The sequence below is a fragment of the Lonchura striata genome, chromosome 9 (genome assembly GCF_046129695.1).
Source record: "Lonchura striata isolate bLonStr1 chromosome 9, bLonStr1.mat, whole genome shotgun sequence".
In the NCBI taxonomy this organism is placed as follows: Eukaryota; Metazoa; Chordata; class Aves; order Passeriformes; family Estrildidae; genus Lonchura; species Lonchura striata.
This window is the reverse complement of record NC_134611.1, coordinates 17141446-17160620: the sequence shown is the minus strand read 5'-3', so window position 1 is coordinate 17160620 and position 19175 is coordinate 17141446. Positions and strand designations below refer to the sequence as shown.

Genomic DNA, 19175 nt, shown 5'->3' with positions numbered 1-19175 from the left:
GAGTAAATTGATTTTTTTTTCCCTCCTCTTAGCTGTTCTGATAATTGAACAAACGTATACATGCGTGATGGGATTTTACTTTGCAGACAACACACAAAAAATTCCCCAAACATGGAGTATCTTACTCATAAAAAAGCATTTTTGTTGTAACTAAGCAAACTGTATTTAAGCTTGCATTGTGCCAGAGTAACAACCAACAGCATTTTGCTAGAGACTGCACTCTACCTGCAGGTGTTGAGCATTGTGCTTGCTTCAGTCAGGTTGCAATGCTTTTTACTATCCTGCATTTCTAAATAATTTGGGTAAATGGCAAGCTAGAGTTGGTTGAATCATTAGAGTACCTCATGAAAATCAGAAAGAATGAATTCATGACATATGCATATTACATATTCTTCTAAAACCCATAAAATGCTCCATTTAATATAACAATTCACAGCTTGGAGATGCTATGATTCTGAATTTGAAGACTTTTTTTCTTCCTCCTTTTGGAATCAATTTCTAGTTAACTATCAGTTTGCATCTAGAGAATGCTGTCAGATCGTAGCACTCACTAAGCAAGTGTATTTCTATAACTAAATTGCTGATATTAAGTGACACAATCTTCCCAGTCCATGCTGTAGAAACACATCTTGTATATTACAGGCTGAAAGAAACACGAACTCCTAGAAAATTATCTACTGAAGAGGGCCTGTCATCTTTCACTTTCTAAATGAAGAATGTTAAAAGGAATCACATTTGCTAAATAAAGACTACAAGTATTTTCTACACCAGGTATATATTCAAATAAAATCACAAGTTACCAATATTCCAGAGCCACCTGCTACTTTTATTTTAAAAAGTGCTGGAAACAAAATGCAGGTATCTTCGAAAACTATTTAAATATTAAGCACGATTGCTAACAGTATTGAGAATGGCCTTAAAATAGGTTGTTGTTTTTCCAGTTTTCTTGACATCCAATTACAACATGATGGTTAAAATGTTTTACCTGTTTCAAACAGAGGATGTTTTTAGAAATAATAGACAGCTTTTAAGTTTAAAAGCTGCACATAAATACTTAAGGAACTGAATTTCTTGCAATTTCAAATCATTTTTGTACATCACAAACATCAATCCTAAAAAATGCTTTGAAAGAGTCTGTTTAACATGACATCTGCAAGCACCATGACTGACTACAAATTTCCCCAGCCTGTGCTCTGAACCGTCTTGGTTCATAAGTGACTGCTTGTTTACCTGTGCATGGATATGACTTCCACTACACACCACACGTAGTTTAACTTGCAGCTGACTAGGTAAAAATCACTATTTGCTACTTCCAGTTCCTGTATAATCAATCATTCACAAATATTCTGCAGTGGAAATGCAGAGGAGTCGCAGAGCATTTTTTGATATAAAGTGTTACTGGTAGGTTATCTGTCAATAACATTAGGCAGGAGGAGCCATAGTACAAGGTAACAGAATTTTCTTACAGGTATGTCAACATTTTGGGTGGACAGAGGATGAGCAAGGGCTTGGAAATAAACTTTTAGTCCAAATTTCACTAAAAACTTATGATTGTGTTTCTGTGCTCTCCAGATGTTAAACAATGCTTTCTACTGTATGGCTATTATGATTTACATTAATTTATGACACACTATTAGAAATGTATTTCAAATAAAACTTTGATAAATATTTTGTCTAACTAGAGATTTTTCTCTCCAAAAGCTTTAAGTAAAAATGATGGACTTTTTAAAAAGCTGTAATTCAAAACTGTAGGAAATTTTCTTCATCACAACTATTATCATTTAAAAATATCTATTCATCAAAATGTCATGTTTACATATCACATTTCAGAATAAAAACAGCCATATTATTACATACTATTAACCATAAAGACTGTACTGCCTTGCTTATTTAAACTTTACTAAGGTGCTTCCTTACTAGAGACTAGGATTCCTGAGTAACCCCCTTTCCTGACTTTACACATTCAAAATGGTATGAGATAAAACATTGAGAAAGCTTCTGAAGTGATCAAATAAGAACTAACTAAGCACACTCTGGCTTTTTTAAAGCTTTCCTCTTGCTCATTTTAAGAAGGGAAACACCCAGAAGCCTGGTGTTAATGTCTCTGCTGATTGTGAAAATTGCAGCAATAAAAACTCCAACTGCTTGTTTTAAATTAAGACTTGCAAGACTACATGTGAGATCTGTATCTTTACATTAGTTTTTATAACATTTGGAAGTTTGGTTGCCTGCTTTGATGTTGGTCTATTAATGAGCAGGGGAGCCAAAAGCCAGAAAAAAAAAAAAATGTTTACTGGAAATTCTCAAGTCAAAACCTGAAGTAATTGGTTTGTTCTACCCCACATGATTCCACATCCTGATTCCCCCACCTACCAGCTCCCTGAGCTATCTGAATGTCTCTGCTTTTTTACTGTTGCCAACACATAGTAACCCAGAGTGATTGAAAATGGCAGCTGAAGTGCTGCTGGAGCACATTAATTTTTCTCTAAGTGGTCCAATTTTGTCATCTGAATGTTGAAAATCTTCTTTTTACTACTTTTTTACCTTTAGAGATTTGTCGAATTTGGGGTTGCCCTCATATAAACCAAAGTGCAACATTTCCAAGACAATTTTTAGATTATCCCTAATAGCTGAAAGGATAATGCGCTTTCTTTATAGCCCTCTGCATTCAAAGCAGACTAGTTAACAGCAACTTAAGTGTGATAATGGCAATCACATCAATATGTTCCTTTTACACCACCAAAAGGTACTACTTCAGACAGATGAAGACATTAGGTAAATAAACTGCTGGAAATTACCTGAAAGTAATTATCTAATTTTAGGGCCACTAAATACATCTATTTACAAAATGCCCAAATAGCCGTGTCCATCTAAGAATAACAGAAATCTATATAAATTACTTGATCAACTGGAGTGTTTTTCACCAAGACATACCATATATACTCAGTTCCTGCATTACATGAAAGGAAATTGAAGCCTGAAATTGAATATCCTACTCTAAAGGCACATCACTTTCATGGCAGTAAAAGAAACACCCCCGAAATGGTGAATCAGAAGAAAAAAAAAGTATTAAACAAACAAACCCACCCAAACAACAGTCCAAATGCTACACATATCAGTGACTTAAACCAACTTTTTAAAAACACAAAATACCTGTTTTAGTATCTGCATCACTCAAGTAAAAGGTTTGGAAAGAAGCAATAGACAAGGAAAATTTAGGAAGTTCTTTTTTGCCAGAGATATAAACCAGAATACAGTTCCCAAGAAACATCTGGTCCCTGGAAAATGTCCCGACTTATTGATGGATAACTGAATTTTGCTTGGCTTTTGAGTTGCTGGATTATGAATATTGATTTGCAAAGGTACTAAAAGGGTAGGCCAGGCCACATCTCCTTTCAAACTCAAGAAAATAGCAACAAAAGAAGAAAAAACTATGAATATGTAGTCTCGTAAAACAACTTGCAATGCGATAAATGTTCTACACAGCCACCAAAACAGCACTACTGCCATAGCTGGTTGAGAATTATTTATTATAGGGTAATACTAACCACAAATTATGTTATCTTTGTAAACACAATATCACTGATGAAATGAGATTACAAGAATTACTCATTTTCACTTTTTCTAGAATGAGAAGGAAATGGAAGCATATGGCCAGTGGTGATCAAAACTTCTTTTAAAACTCTCCATAAAAATATCTATTATTCCAGCCTATCCACCCATTAAGGAAGGAAGCATATTTGTTTCAAAGGCCTGGAACCAAGAGGTCTTTTATTCCAAGATTTCATTTGTTTTCTGAAGTAATTAGAAGGTCTTCCCCATTCATCCCTCCACGCAGTAAGGCAGTAACGTGTAGGCCATACCCAGAGCAAGAGCGCGGGAGAAAGCGCTTTCTAAATCCCCCTCCCAGAAAGGAGGAATCAGAAACCACGCCACAGTGCCTGCTGTCATAAAAGGTCACTTTTTTTGCTCGGAACAAACCATTAATCAATAGAGTGTAATTGTCCGAGCGCTTGCAAGGGCTCTGCAGCGGAGGGACCTTGTTTTTCACTCGCATAATTGCAAAACAGCAAAAGTTCAGAAACATAACCCAAATCCACCTCCCCATTTTACCCCTTTACAATTCCCACTGCCCTTTGGGCCTCTTCTTGGAAGCAAATGGAAGACAAGCTGAAGTTTTCTCAATTGAGCCGGAGCTAAGGAACCTTTGATATGCTAATGCCCTCCTTCAAACGGTAAGAATTCACACTTGCATTAATTCAAACAATTTCTGCAGAATGATGCGAAATGGCACCTCTTTTCGTGGCAAGCAACAAAAGGAGGGAGCCGGGGCGTCTGAGCAAGCCAAACAGCAGAACATTTGTTCCGCAGGATTCCTTCCGTCGCGCACAGGGGCATTTCTGGGCAAAGAAAACACACCTGAGCACCAGCAGAGCTCTTTACTTTCTGACAAACCGCGCTCAAATCCCACCAGGGCCGGCGCAGACTAACAACAAGATGTTATTTTTAGAGCCAGACACAGCAACGGTGCCTCATGACACACTGTTTTCTGTCTCCAGATGGCCCCAGATTTCTACATGTGAAAATAAATAGAAATAAAAAGAAAAAAAAAAAAAAGAAAAAGGAAAAAAAAAAAAAAAGTTGTTCTCACCCCTCAGCCGACAAAGGGTAATTTATTCCTTTTCCCACAGCCACCCCCCACCCCGCACGGGCTGGGAGCCGGGCGCTCGGCAGAGTTACACAAATAAGCCCGCAACAGGTAATTATTTAGCGAACGGATGCAACTTTGCGCGGGGCGCGCCGCGGAGCCCCGGGCCTGCTCGGCGGGCGGACCCGGCCCGCAGCCCCCGCGGCGGGGCGGCCGGCGGCGGCGGGCGGGGCGGCCGCGGCTGCCGCAGGTCCCTCCGCAGGGCGCGGGGGGGCGGCGGCGGAGCGCGGCCGTTCCGCGCGGGCGGAGCGCGGCCGTGCGGAGCGGCGGCGCTGCCCGCGCCCGGAGCCGCGGGCTCACCGAGGGGCGCGTCGCTCCTCCGGCGGCCGCGCGGCAGCGGCGGGCGAGGCAGACCCGAAAGTAAGTGCATCCCCGCCGGCGGCTCGGCAGGGGAACATCAGGAGTCAGGGAGCAGGCGCCGGCAGGAAAGCGCGGCGAGGCTGCGGCGCGGGGCTCCGCTTACCTACGTCTGGGAGCCGAAGGCGGGCCGGGGTCTGTGTCCCCGGCGGGACCCGCGGTCCGGGTCAGCCCGCCGAGCGCGGGCTGCGGGAGATCGCGGCGGAGTTAGTCCCGGGGCCCCGGCGGCGGCGCGGGAGCGGGCGGGCGGGCGGTGGGCTGGGGCGGGAGCGGGCGGCAGCCGGCGCTGCGGCTCGGAGGGCTGGGGCAGCGCAGAGCAGGGGCGGCTTCTTCTCCACGCAGCCGGCCGGGAGGGTCTTCTGGGTCTAAGTCAACATTTTCCTGCAGTTCCCCACACTCCGCTCCGCAGCAAACGCGCGATGCAGCCAGGCTCCCGCACGCACGCACACAAGAAATAAATTCAGAAAAAAAAAAAAAAAATTAAAAAAACCGAAATGGAGAGGAGGACGGGCGCAGTGCAGTGTGTGTGCCCAGCCTCGGGAGTCCCTTCTGTGAAGCGATCAGAAGACGATGCCAGCAGCTGGGGCAGCGGGGAACAACTCGAATGTTACACTGGACCCCCTCCTCCGTGTCTCTGTCGCTGCAGGATTCACATCTCCCGGGATGACATTCTGGCCTCTGGCGGAGTGCGGGGCCGGCCTTTCCTCAGATTTTCTCCTCTTCCTCCCTGTGCTGCTGCCCCGCCAACGACTGGAGATCGGGCGCTGAGCAAGTAACGCGCGCGGTAATGGGAAAAATGCAATACATACACACACACACAAAAAAAAAAAAATCCCAATGAATGTATGGCAGCCTCTCCGTGCTCGTGCACCGCTCCGTCTGCGGCTGGGGAGCGCCAAGTCCTGACACGGACTCTCCGCCGGCTCTGAACTGGAGTCACCTCCAGCCTCCTCCCCCTCCAATCTCCACCCCTTCTCCCTGCGCTCCCACCCCTGGGCCCAGCTAATCATATAAACATATTATCACGTAGAGCGGCATCGGCGAAGGACAAAATTCTCCCCCTTCCTGTCTTTTTCCAGTCCCCCTCCGCCCTTCATTCATTTGAACGGGGGGGGATGGGGGGCTGAAGGCTAAATAGCGGCCGCTCGGCATCAGAGGCCGCGCAGACCGGCTGCGCGCTGGCGCTGCCCGCGCCACCTCCGCGGATGCCGAGGGGCGCGCACCGCCGCGGAGCCGCCCGCCGCCGCGGAGCCGCTGGGCGCCCCTGCCCGGCGCCTCGGGCCCCGGCGCTGGCCGGGCCCGGGGCCTCGGGCCTGCCGCCACCCCCTCCTCTGCCTCCCCGGCGGCTGCAGGCGCGCAGGCCGGCCGGCCGGAGGCGTCCCCGCCGCACCTTCGTGCCCGTACCCGGCCGCGCAGCGATGCCGCGCACCCCGCCCGCTGCGGGGGCCCGAGCGGAGCCGGCTCTCCGCACCGCAGCGCCCGTCCCCCGCCTCCCCTTCCCCGGCATCACCCAAAAAATCGTTCACCGGCTGGGCGAGCAGCGAGAGAGGGCAGGCAGAGCGGGAAGACGTGGGGGTCCCGGCACCCCAGCGCCTTCACGGCTCCGCTGGTCCTTTCCTTCTTTCCTTCGCACTGACATGGCCCGGCTTCTGCCCGGCAGGGACGGCGCGCCGAGGCGCAGCAATGCGTTAGGGAAAACATGTCAGGGCAGGGTAAACAGCACTTGGAAACGATTTAAAGGATACTCAGTTGACTCATTGCTGTGCTTGGATACAAAACCCAGTCTAGTAGCGTTGTCCCAAAAATCTGCTCTTAGAAACCAGGTCTCGTATTGTAGGGTTTGTGTTTCTCGTCCGTATGGATGCAAAACACTGAGAATCCGCTCTGACCTTTCAGGATGTGCAACACGGGCGATTCCCAGCTCTCAAGGTCAGGGAGAGGCAGCTGGGCATTAGCGAGGGCCGGTGCCAGCGGGGGGCGAGGGCCGTGCGTGCGTCCCACGCTCCGCGCCCGCCCGGGGCTGCGGTGACCGGAGGGAGAGACAGCCGCGGTCAAAGCCGCTCAGCCTTGACCTGATAACTGCCCCCTCCCTTTGTTTGGGGATTTTAGCCATCCCCTCCCTCGCTGCAGCACTGAAATGAAATCCTCTCAACTGCCTCTACTCACGAAATCGCATGTGCTAGGCCGGACCACTTGGGGCTTCATCAACTGTTTTAGGTCCAAGGCACATTGACAATCCAGAGTACAACACCTACGCCACACTGGAGAATCAGCATCATTACCTTTGTTAATGGTAATGATTTTTTATTTAATCATTTTGATGTCTCTGCATACCTGTGCAATTAGTGTTTAGAAATTGTAGCATGTATTAAGAAAAACATGGCATGATAAAAGGAGACTGGATCTTAAAGGCCTTGCAATATGGAGTAGTGAGAACCATAGAGCTGGTCCAGGGCTCTTCAAAACCACATTAAACTTTCAAGAATGCTTGCAACAGTCTCAGGGGTGAGTATCTAGAAGTCACTGAAATATGGACATGCCATAGCCATGCTGACCTTCCTCAGTTCAGGGTGTCTGCCCAGGGGACTGGGGAGTGGAAGAACAATCTCAAGCTTTTGGGACCAAATCAGGAGTTCTGCCATAGTGAGCAGTGCAACTTCTTAAGGCTGATTTCAGCTGGGTTAAATCTGCAAAATGCCTCAGAATGGATGGACAATCTGTCTCTGTAACAGTTTTGTACCTACTATATGTAGTTAAAAGTATGGGTTTCTGTGAGAGCAACATAGAGAAAAAGGGCTATATAGGCAAAACTCTATTAAGTTCTTGGTGTATTGCTAATATAGCCAATTGCTCTTCCTTACAAACACCTGTATAAACCTTAAGTAACCACCCCTTATGCATTTTTAGTGGAATCAAATTATAGAGGCATTTTAATATAGTCTTAGAAGCTGATTTTCACTGAAAGGACTAGATGCATCTATCAAAGAAATATGTTTAAAAAGAGAGTCATAGAAATGGAGATATATATATTGACTTGCTATGATTTTACCAACGTTTTATCATTAACAAGTCCTTTTTCTTTCTCCCTCTCTCTTCCTCTTTCTCTCTCTTTCTCTCTTTTCTTTCTTTCATGTAATTGCAGATAAGCAGTGATACCCCTGAGCTAACAGACTTTTGCTTAGTTGATGAGAACAGGATTTAGCCACAAAACTGTCGATAATACAAGAATTATCTAGGGTTGATGGTTTTCCTTTGAGAGGACATGAGAGAGAGAAGTTCTTCTGTTTGCAACAAAAAAAACTCTGTTGGGTTCTCTAATTTTTTTTCTGCCTACAAAAAGATTGAAAAGAACTGCAGAACTAGGCTTTGTGCTAATATTTGCAGAAGTCAAAGTGAATTCACCTATGTGGATTCAAATGTAGGACTGAAGTTCATTTTCCCTCTTTTCATCAAAAACTTCTGGAATCATATTTCTTTCTACATGCAGAGATGGAGTTTTACATCTCTTTTACAATGGTAGGCTGTAAAACTGAGTTTTAAACAATTGCTAAAAATGCAGAGACCTTTCAGCATTTGTTTCAAAAACACATTTCCATTAATTCTCATTAAAACTGCATTAAGATATAAGAATACCTGGCAGAGGTGTATATTGTTTTGGCAGGTATAATACTATTATTCAAATGATTAATTCTATTTCACATGAATCAGTGTATGTTTCTTTAAAAGAAAAATTGTACACACGTGTACTCACAGCATATGTAATCTGATACTTTAGTTTTTATTCAGCCACAATTATTACCAGATTTGAATATTAATATGTAAGAAGGAATTATAACCAATCAAATTTTCACCAGTATGACTTCCTACTATTTGCTTTTTGACATATCCCTATAAAACATGAATCTTATTCCATACAGAGAAGTAGAGACAAGTAGATTTTCCTTAAAATCTTGCTTTGCTGCAACAGTCCAAAACATCTACTTTGAAAGCACGAGAAGAAATGTTACAGTCTTACAATATTTTATTTTATCCCCACTCTAACTAATGTTAAATTTGTAATATTTCAAGGTGTAATATTTTAAGGTGTATATTCTGTGTGTATTACTCTCCAGTTGCTTTCATTAATCTGCTGGATGATGTCCTCAAAAAATTAAAAGCAAATCCATAGCAATTTTTAAAATAATCACAATCGTGTATCAATTAGCATTTCCAGGCACCATGTATAGGACAGTAACAACTGGAAAAGAATGAACTGTCAGCTGTGTACTTGAAGGAGATGCATCTGAGAAAGATGATTTAACTTGTGGCAAAAATTGGCCAAATTATGATGTCTGTAATATGATCTTATAGACTGCTTTAGCTTTTTTTTTTTTTTTTTTGGTCATAGAATTTTTATATCTGGCTATTCTTAAAAAGGTTAATTTAAAATGTTTCAGTACCATGATAAATAATACTTTGTATTGCCCTAAGTGTCAGTTCCCTCATGAGTAATGGCTTACACAGATTTTATGCAGCCTATTTTTTTTATTACTGGAGTTTTATGACTGAACTTTAAATACTAGCGACTGACATTTCCTCTTATCTGTCTGTACTCCTGTGAATAACGTATCAATGAACCTGTAATTAGATGTAATGTTGGCAAAGACTGACAGAAGAGGAAGTAAATATAGGTATGCATTATTATCAACTAAAATTGGTGCACTGATATAAAGACACAACTTAATTACTATGATGTAAAGAATTCAATTTTTACCCCATGGAAAAGTAAAAAAACAATTACATTATTTTACCAGTTCAACATAAAACAAAAAAGAGAAAATTTTGCATGTTTTATTCAGGAAAATCCCTAATTAATTTTGAAGGCAAATTTATATAAATAAACTGTGAATGATACAACCCATAATAGGAAATATCCAATGTATTGCCTTAAAAGTTTGGAAATATATCTTGACAATTACCGGTCTTTTAAACTAAGTAATTGATTTTAGAGTCACTTGGGGAAAAAAAAAAAATGAAACCCATCAATAAAATAAGAGAATTCTGCAGCTGTTTCTAACAAATAAATGTAATATGAATTTGCATTTTGCATAGTTTACTTCAGTAATCAATTTTAATGACTCATAATCTATATCATTATTTAAGAAATGACAAAATCATTGACTTATTCATAACACTTGCTAATTGTTTTTAAAAATAAATTCTACACATGACTAAGGAAACACCCATTTCCACTTGCTTTATGTTAAATCAACATCTAACCACTCATGGTGATTTCATTCAAAGAAAACAGAAGGAACACATTAGCTGTGTGGTTAAAGAGATTGATGGGCTTCAAACATTTTAACCATGAATGGTTTTTTTCCAACTGTAGAGACGCATGTTTTTAATTTAAATAGCTTCAAGAAAATGAAGATCATTTTATTCAACAAAGCTGTTTTCTCTTGTTTCTTAGAAATTAATTTAATTTTGTTTAATTAAGTAATATTAGAAACAACCTTGTTCAGAGAAAATGCAGCTATGAAACAAAAGCATGTGCATGCCATATTAACTCGTATTCTGAAACAGAATTTTTGTCTCACATTAATAAATTAAAAGAGATCAATATAATTTTTGCCAGTGAATTCAGACGCAGTTTTTAATGCCGTATTTTGCAGCTATCTCTTCACCCTCTGAGGTAAATCTGTGGGAGCAGTGGAGCTCAGTGGTACTGAAGAAATACATTCCTTTGGAATTCAGGTATTTTGGATGTATGTTGGTGGAGAAAAGTTTACAGTTTAATGCTGCAGGCATTTACAAAGGCCAAAGAGTTTTCAAGACTGAGCTGTTAGGAGTAACATAGCAGGATGCACTTAAAAAAGAAATGAGTACAATTCCCTGTTTTCATATGAAAAGCTCAGCACTGAAGCTTAAATGGTCATAGCAGGAAAGGAACTGCAGTGCTGAGCTCTTGGAGAAAGAGATATGTCATGAGATCCCAATTCTCCAAATAGGTTTGCACATTCCCTTTTCTCCAACTGCTATGTCTGTATAGTCACGCGTTCTGCATTTGGGCAGGAAAAAATGCTTTGTTTTAGTTTTATTAAGGAGAGAAGCCCAAGAGAATGCTGAGAAATTACATATATTTTTTTGTTTAAAATAAATACAGTTTTGCCTGACAGGCAGGGAGCTCCTTCTCCTCCCCCCTTACACAACTATATTATACAATTTGCTACGACTTTGCTCAATCTCTGAAATTTGCAGTGAGAGAAGTACCCCATGACTCAAACTGGCACGTGTGGTGGTCTCAGCATATTCACATGATCTCTTCTTACCTCTTGCAACCTTCCTGTTCAATGTAAAAGCATGGCAATAATTTGCTTTATCAAACTCCAATTGGACTCCAATCTAGAACTTATATTTATTACACTGTGCTTTTAAGTATCATATTGTCTAAGTTTCTGGGCACTCTTCTGTTGCTTCTGTATCACAAAATGAAAGGTAATGCAAAAAACATAAACAAAGAATTCAAAGGCAAATTATTGCACTTGCAAATATGAATCCATGAATGCTTTTCTCTTCTTACCCAAACACCTCACTTAATCTGCACTGTTAAAATCCATATTCTTAATGGAACAGGCCTCTCATTTAATGAGATGTGAACAGCTTTAAAAACCCATAAAGATTTAGATGCCTACATTGGGGGTAAGGTTAAATTTACATTCTTGAGACGTTATGGGAAAAAATACATCAAATTCTTGGACCACCGACCAGAACTGAGGTTTCCCCATTTCAGTTGATTGCCCAAATCATTACGTGACAGAGTCATGTTCCCTCTGGTGCTCTCACTTTCTAGTACAGTGAATCATGAATCATCTTCTGCCTGGTGCAAGACTTCAGTGGGAGAAGTGGAGACTATTTCCTTCTCCAGTCAGGTTGTGGGTTAGAGAATTGTTTAGTTGGTGAGAAATGTGCACTTGAAACCCTTCAAGCAGAGGTGAGAACTGACCCTGTTTCATACACTGGAGAAGTCTCTAACTGCTAGTTGTAGAATAAAGCTACATTTTTAAAATAAAGGGATGACTGCTGCTGGGTTTAGTGGCAGACTAACTGCATTCATGGGTGTCAGATGCTCTTAGAGTTTGACTGTCACCTTTAACTGCTCAGCTTTGTTTTACACAGAACCTTAGCAATAATATAGGTGCAGAGCTTCTTAGTATGGTTTATCTTGACTGAAGCAGCATTTGGCATGATGAGTATTACAGCTGCCAGAAAATTTGATATGAAAAACATGGAAGTGCCTGTTAAGCATAGACATCTTCCCCAGGTAGGCAGCATTTAAGCAGAGTAGTCTTTAAACTAAATGGCTTAAATTCTTTCCATGTTTCTCTTTAGGAGTCAAGTTGCAGAAATTCTATATATTGCCTACATGAAAACCAGGTCCACAGTCATAATAATCAAGTTGAGAGATACGGTAATAGGTTATGAACAGGAAAGGACAGGGTGCTCACAATCAATCATGAACAGAAAAGAATCTCCCACTGGGACCTCCTCACCTCATGATTGCATCTTTCAAGTTTCCCTTACCAAAAGATGAGGCATGAGAGCCGTATTTGCTTCCAAACTTGCATATTTCAGTTTCCTTTTGCTGTTTTTCCCATGCCTCAATATGTGTTATTCTGTTAGACCAAATGTTTAATTTTTAATTTTCAATTGGTAGCTTTAATCAAGGCAGTGTTAGTTGTACTTTACATGCAGTTATCTGGTTCTACCCATCAGTTCCTCATGCCAGTCTGGAAGTGCTTTAACCTCAGTTGATTGGTTATACTTGCTTTGATTTTGTTATGTGGTTTAACACAAGGAGTTGGTACCTCATATTTTTTTATAAGATTATATTTTTTCCTCTTGTTACTGATTGCCATTGAAATGGGGAAAGTTATGTGATTGGCTCCCTCTGGAGCAGATACCAGAGATGCATCATGGATCACTGGTCAGGGAGCCTAGACACAGCAGCACATTCAGTCTCCCTCCCCTCCCCATCAACTCTGTGCAGCAGCACTGCTTTGCAATCCATCTCAGCTGACACGAGCAGAGCATGGAGGGGGAGACCCAGATTTGTTTCCAGGCTTACATCTTCTAGTTCACATTTTGTTGTGTTTGTGTTACATTGCCAGGTGTAACTCCAGCAGCTGTAAAGAACAGTCATTTTCCTTCCCCGAAACCGCCTATAAAAGCCTCTGCTTTGGTAATGATTTGTTATATATTACAAACACCTGCAGCACAGCGAATTAATATCACTAAGTATAGGGATCAAAGATACTCCACCTTTTTTTTCTTTAATTAAATGATCATTTACTTTTGACAGACCTCAATGTTTTTGACAAATAGACTTGAATCTGATTGAAGGTATGGCTACGCCTTCCTAAAAACACTGCAGTCAAAGAATGACATTAGTACCATGCTCCTGTTTTGAGGAACATCGACTGACTGCTTAGTACTACTGCTAATTATAAATAATAAAATGTATTCAATTATTATTTAAGATGCTATTCTTCACTGTGAGCACTGGCTGCTGTTTGTTGACTACTTAGCACTAAAGTATGATCTTTTTGTATTACATCTGGTAAATCATAGTACTACATTTAATATATCATTATGACGCTTAAATTTTTAGGACATGCTTGGAAAGCAAAGTGATAACCCTGTATGCATTTACACAGGAATGGCAGAATTTTCTGCATATGTAAGCACTGAATATTACTGAAGAATAAACCACAAATTTGCATTACACCATGTTTCGCCTTTTGGTTTTCTTTTCCTGTTGCTTCTCTATATGGCTATGTCAGTTTAATTTGCTTTCATCAGAATTTTTGTTGACAGTAAAATTAATGTGCAAATTTCCTATCAGTTGTATATATTAATATAATTCCCTCTCAAAAACAGTTCATTGAAATTAGCACTGGTAAAAGGTGGGATACATATTCATGCAGTTATTTACATAAATCCCATTCAGCTTTACGCACCCTAAGCTCTAATGCAAAGTATCTACTACCACAGGTAATTTTAACACAAGAGAAAGAGCACATAAGTGGCATCTGACTTCCCAAAGATTGTGTGTCTTTTAATAACGAGATTATTTGAAGAGAAAAAATCTGTTAGAAATTACATTTGTGACATAATTTTTTATACATAAAAGCTATTGTCTTTACAACAAAAAAAAAAAAAGTTGAAAATACTGATGTGTCTCTCCAACAAATCACACAAAATTGGTTCTTTTCAAATTACATAAATTGTGCATGATGCCTCATTTGTGATACAGCATAAGATATTAATAAATTAATAACATTTTCAATATTAACTTTATTATGAAGCAACTTATATGACAGAGTACACACTAGACCAAAAAGTAAGTTTTATAAAAATAACTATTTACTGGGAATTGATTTATTCAGCACAGCATTTTTATCAGTTCTAATGTCAAAAATAAAATCAGTTGCAATATGTATATTGATCTGCAGGTTACTTACCTGAGTTTAGAATGCTAAGTATAGGAAAAGCTATAAGGTCATTATCTATATAAGTTTAGGGAATTCAGGCACCAACTATTCCTTGTGAAAGGCATTTGCTACTAAAAATACGAACTGGAATCTACTACGTGCAGGTGCAGATTCCACTCAGCAATGCAGCTCTGTTTGTGTTAAGTTTTCCCTGGTAAACAGAGGAGCTGCAAGGTCACGAAACAGACAGTGGCACATCTCTTACAAACTCAGGCTTTGCTGTGTAGACTCACAGTTTTTATATTTCCCTGAGCAGAATGCTGCAACACATGACTTACAGCAGTCTCTATTTTTCACAATTTTCCAGTTAATGAAAGTAATGTTTAAATACTCTGAAGTTAGATTATTAACTTCTACAAAATAGAAACAGATGTGTGTCGCAGTATGCCATTAAATTTATGATTTACATAGTATTCTTGAATACAGCTGAGCAGAGGCCAATGATTCTAATTTGCTCTAGATTTACAATAACCTGATCTGGTTTTTGTAAGTACTGAAACACTTTAAACAAAATTAGAAAGCTGTTGTGCTTTGTGTGATTAAAGATGCAATTCCCTTTGGGGTAATGAGAAGAGTTAGAACATGTTTCTTTCTTTATGGATGTTTCTATTATAAACACGAGTACCATATATTATGTATTTTTGTTACTATTTCCTTGCTTTTAATTATAAAATAAACCGATTGAGTTGTACTGGAATTACAATGAAACAATGCCAAAATCTAGCTTAAAAATGCATATTGAGGTTTATAAAAAATCCTTAAAATTCTTGAGGGCCTTAAGATCTTGTTAGAAAAATACTAGTTCCTTATAGTTTGCAGAATCCAAAACATCTCTGTTATTTAAAACTAGGCAGTTTAAAGGAATTATCTAAAAAGCTAACACATTTCTCAGTTTATTACAATATGTTAGGGCACAGCATTTTACAGAACAGAGATTCTGTGTATTCACAGCATTTTACATTTGGAGATACAGAGTCACTGTATCTAACTGCAGAAATCACAACTGGAATGAATATTATTTGTTCAAAACAAGGTGTATATATGGGTAGTGATCAAGTTGTGCTGTTGTAACACTAAACACTGAAGTTTTTAAAAGGAGTCAAAATGAGATTAGATCTGTCAGATATAAGTAAGGATTACCCTGTGTATGAATATTTAAGGTCTGTTTCAAAGATTCTGAAAATCAGAAGCTAGGCCTCTAAAGATGTATGAATTTAATGTTAGCTAGAAATGAGTAATTTCCAAATTGTAATCTATGAGTCTGTGGTCAAAAACGTAGGTCATTTACCACTGTAATTAACTTTTCACAGGAATAGGTGACATAGCAAGGAAGTATATGCATCTATTTAATAGGGACTTCTTATGAGAATTTTTAAAACTACTTCAACTATTCTTTGCATAGTGTACTCCAAAAATCAAATGGATTTTATGAAGGTAGAAGTAATAAACCAGGCATTTATTTTACATAGCATCCAGAATATAATATTATTTAATGTATTATTTTATTTATTTTCTATTTTACATACTGCATTGAAGATAATATAGGCTCAATATTATACACTCATATTAAATCATACTACAATATATGTATTTATATTTATCTTTACCTCTGATGAAATGTTTAATATTACTAATCCTTTCATTTTAATTATATATAATTAACCATCATTAAAACAGGAGCATTACCTTTTAATAAAAATTTAATCATACATTTACTCAGGCACGGGATCAAAATGCTACACAAGGATGACATGTCTTGAAAGTGCTTGAATGAATTCAATTTATTTGGTCACTCACTCTTCCAAGGCACTTAGGGATTGCCATCTGTGCTTCACTCAAGGGATCTCCAAGGGAAAGCTCCTACACTCCTACAGGGTGTCAGAGGTGGGATTGCAGCACTTGGCACTGCCAGCAGCAGCCTGGCTGCTGCTGCAGGCTCAGCCTTGGGTGCAGCAGTGCCCTGGCAGCTCCAGCACAGGGGCTCCTGCACCCAGCCCTGGCTGGCTCTAGCAGAGCTCCTGACCCAGCCACACTCACATGCACACATCATTTAAGGAAAAATAAGGATTGCTATGGATTTTTCTTTTTTTTCTTTTTTTTTTTTTTTTTTTCTGGGGGATCTGGCAATGGGAAATGGAATGAAAAAGTGGTAGGGAAAATATTTTTCATCATACATTAAGGCTGAATTGCATATAACTGGACAAATGTGGTTTCCTCTGAATTTTCTGGGAAATTTTTCTGTTAAACACACAATTACCCACACACGAAGCATCAGGCTGACAGCAAGAGATTGGCAAACACCTTAATTAATTCAACTTTGTGTCTAGGGAGGAATTAGTATTTGAGAATTGTTTGTTTCCTGACTGAAAAAATGAGTATGGATATGGAATAAATTATTGGTAGGAATGAATGGCATCAGGCCATCAGAACTTTCTACTTTTCACCCATAACTTAACATAAGCTGAGGCCTCTCTTCTGCAAACACACGGGTCTAGGTCAGCAAACTTCTGCTGAACCAAGACCATATCCACAGGCCTACAAATAGGTTTTTCCCAACAACAATATTAACTTAGAAATCACAAATATAGGGAAATGTGTAATCTTGTATTAAAATTAGTGTGGAGTTTTGGAGAAGTTTTTAATTGTTTTGATGAATTCATACTAACTCACTGAGGCCCAGATTGTGGAATTGTGTTTGCAGCAAACTGTTCTTCAAGAAGCCCTGAGTGATTAACTTGGGAGGCTGGAGGTAAAAACTGCAGATGAGAATTCCATATGTCTGAGACAAAGCACCTGAAAGGAAAACTTACATTTTAATGACAGAGCATGGGATGGCCATTATAGGAATATATTGTATTGATAAAAAGGGAAAACACCTGGTCAACAAAAGTTTTGCAATGTTTTTTCATATTAGTTATTTTAAAGTCATATTAAGCTGTCAGAAGACTTTGGTTCATTATGAACACTCTGTTTCTTAAAGATGCTTGGTGAGTCTGGATGCACTTAGGATAATTTATTTTCCAATCAACTCTGAGTTGCCCAGACCTACTTCTATTGAAGTCAACTTTTATTTTTCCAAAGTGAATTAAATTAAGTTTAATTTTTCTTCAAAAAGAAACTTAGTTAGGTTTCTTAATTGTCAATTTTCTTCAAACAATTACTGCATGACAGAATTTTTAATACATTAACACCCAATAAATTTTGTGATTCCTTATATTAAAGACCACTCTAAAAACAGTTGTCTGGTGCAATTACTCAACAATTCAGAATAAGTGGGAAGTTCAAAACTGTGTTTGTATTAGTTAACCTTTCTAATAAGTTTTAAAGTTATCCTATCTGAAAATATACTTAAATCAAAAAGGGGACTGTATTTTAAATGTTTCTGCGGTTGGAAGGCTTCATACATTAAAAAAATATTAAGTAAAAATACAATGGATCTTTTTTTTTTTTTTTTTTTGTATTTTGCAGGAGAGTTTCATATTAATATTGACATGGGTAAGACACTTCAACGAACTTGAGAATAACAAGGCCATTTTGCAATGGCTTTTTTGTTGAACAATGGAAGTATGAAGAGAAGAGCAGAGTTGGACTATTCAGTTCCTGACACTCTGACCTCTCTCTATTGCATAACTTTTCGGTCAGAAAGTTTTAGCGTCTCAAATCTATAGACTGCCCATTTTCAGAAAATTCTAGAATAGATATTCCAGTAAAAACATGTAGGAGAACTTTCCACTTTATGACAAGACTTTTTTACTTATAAAAAGCTGGCTTCATTGAAAAGCTGCTGTCTTCATTATTTAATTTCTTTGTGGAGCTCACAGTCAACATGATCCCGTTGAGTTCTTTATTTAATATGTTTCAGAGCACAGGACACCTGCTGACTTCTTTAATAACGAGTTGTCCTCCGTTGGCTTATATGTGAAAACTGTTCAGCAGAGGCAAGTAAAGAATAACCTTAGACATTAAGACTGATTCCATTAAAAAATAAAATAAAACTGTGTCCAGGCTCCACACCCGAAGTCCCTAAAATAAATTTGCAAGGGCTTTTCACAGCATGGAATTCAGGTGGATTTTTTTTTAATTGAATTCTGTTCTGTGTGAGTGCAGCTCAGCAGAATTCAATTTCCATGTAGGCTCCCAGGAAACAAATACATGCTAAGTATTTTTATCACTAATGTCTTGGATTTAGTTTCTTGAGTATTATTTAGGTTTGTCTGTGGACAGAGTTGCTAATGTTTACCTTAACCGAGGGCTCTGTGACTCCCACTGGAAAAGGGACTCTTTAAAAAAGAATTGGCTAAAGCACAGAAGTTTAACAATGGATAAATTCCAAGGCTTTGTATTGTATTAATAAGGATCAAATTCTACTTCTTTGTACAAATCCTATGAATTTAATGGAAAATCTCCATATTCCAAATTCAACCTACATTTTTTTTTTTTTGTCCCTCTTTAAAATATCTTTCCTACTCGTTGGAAGCCTGTTTCACACCTTGTTAGAATTAGGGGTTATACTGTTACAGATGATTCAGGGAAGCCCTGCACTCTCAGTCCTGCAGTTTGTAAAGGAAGTAACCCCA

The 19175-nt window shown here is 39.5% G+C and overlaps 1 protein-coding gene across 13 annotated transcripts in view; it reads right to left on the bottom strand.

Moving 5' to 3' along the window:
- ADGRL2 (adhesion G protein-coupled receptor L2) overlaps window positions 1-5317 on the bottom strand; it is a 155504-nt gene extending 150187 nt beyond the window's left edge. For all 13 annotated transcript variants that reach the window (XM_077785409.1, XM_021527154.2, XM_077785414.1 and 10 more), the window contains exon 1: window positions 5172-5317. The gene's annotated coding sequence lies outside the window, so the exon portion shown is untranslated. The remainder of the gene's footprint in view (window positions 1-5171) is intronic.
- Between the last annotated feature and the right edge of the window lie 13858 nt (window positions 5318-19175).